The sequence below is a fragment of the Pecten maximus genome, chromosome 1 (genome assembly GCF_902652985.1).
Source record: "Pecten maximus chromosome 1, xPecMax1.1, whole genome shotgun sequence".
In the NCBI taxonomy this organism is placed as follows: Eukaryota; Metazoa; Mollusca; class Bivalvia; order Pectinida; family Pectinidae; genus Pecten; species Pecten maximus.
The window spans coordinates 23655249-23656805 of record NC_047015.1 but is presented as its reverse complement, the minus strand read 5'-3'; positions in this window follow the sequence as shown (position 1 = coordinate 23656805).

The following is a 1557-nucleotide window of genomic DNA, read 5'->3' as shown; positions in this document are numbered from 1 at the left end:
TCTTCAATTTCACGGAACCCACTGTGAAGCGTTTCAAGGATCAGTTAAAGAGAACGCTTCTAAGGGGAGTAACTTGGTGTGATTATTGCGGGAAATACAAATGAAGCCTATATGGACGTGCAATGTTATTAGGCATGCTAGGACTATCAAACTAGAAATGTGATATAATATCAGGTAAATGATAGTGGCATCAGGCAAAATACAGTACAGGACAATGATATCAGGTAAGTATACACAGAATTAGCACCCATGGTTAACACCACCATGGTAATTAGTCTTTCCCTGCAACGTACAGAATATTAGAAAGAAATTTATTTATATATAAGTTTGAGAATTTTTTGTGCTCATAATGTATGTTTTATAAATGCAAATTGATTTATCACCCTTGTTGTTCTGGTTTAGGTCTACTGTGTTATTCTGATATTCTTGATTATTTTTAATTGCTTTCAGGTTTCTTTAAGCCCAAATGAGATGGGTGTTTATATATATATATATATATACATAAACATATTGCACTTCAAGTGCAGGTGTTCAAGTAAACTTAATTACCAATCTGTAATACATCTGTTATAATTGTGATGTTTTTTCTATCCGAATCCACTAGTATTTATTATTTATCCCTTTTTTATTTGTGTGCTCTAAAGTGCTACAGATGCATTCTAAAACTCACCATTAGGCCTAGTCCATGACAGTGCAAGCACATTCTCAACAATATCACCAGGTGACAACGAAACAGCAGAGGATAAACAACGATAATATATTCCGACCGTTTTTCAAACGCTACGGTCACAGACACTTCCGGAGTTGGCAAAAAAAAAAAAAAAAAGATTGATATGTGTCAGACCGTAATGGAAGTGAATATTAATGACATCTCCAGCCACATTGCCAAAAATATCGTCAAGAAAAATCATGCAACTTCAACACAAGTGTTTGACCAATAAACTAGTTTGTGCAAGTGTAAACACAACTCTTTTAAATGTTAGTAATGGAACTGAAGGCTGGACATTGAGGATACTGTATACTGATGCAGACAGTCTACTACATGTAAATAAGAAAGACAGTGGAATGGCCCAACACATGTACCAGGATATGAATTGCATACTACAAGAGACATATTGATGAACATTAAGGGAGAGGTGTGTGTAAAAAAAAATTAAATCCCATCATCAATTACTCTGAATCATCAGAGAGCCGACTTTGAACAAATAGAAGTGAAGATGAAAATTATAAATTCAGGCTGGTTACTGATACATTATCTATAGAACATCAACCTGCTATACGTGTTTTGATGACACTGATATTGGACAATCATCACCACAAGTGCGAACACATACTTAAAAAAAAATAATGCTTTGATTGTCATTGTTTTTGTTGGGTTCGTTTTTGTATTATTTTTTTTTTAGAATACTGAGTATTGAGAAAGTAACCACCTAGACATAATTTGAAAATGAAGAAAGCGACAGGTACTAGCCAAAAGACAGAAAGCTTTTTAAAGCTAGTCAAAGAGATTTTCTTTGTGTTTCTGACACAACGGTAAAGGTACCATTTTTTTTGGAT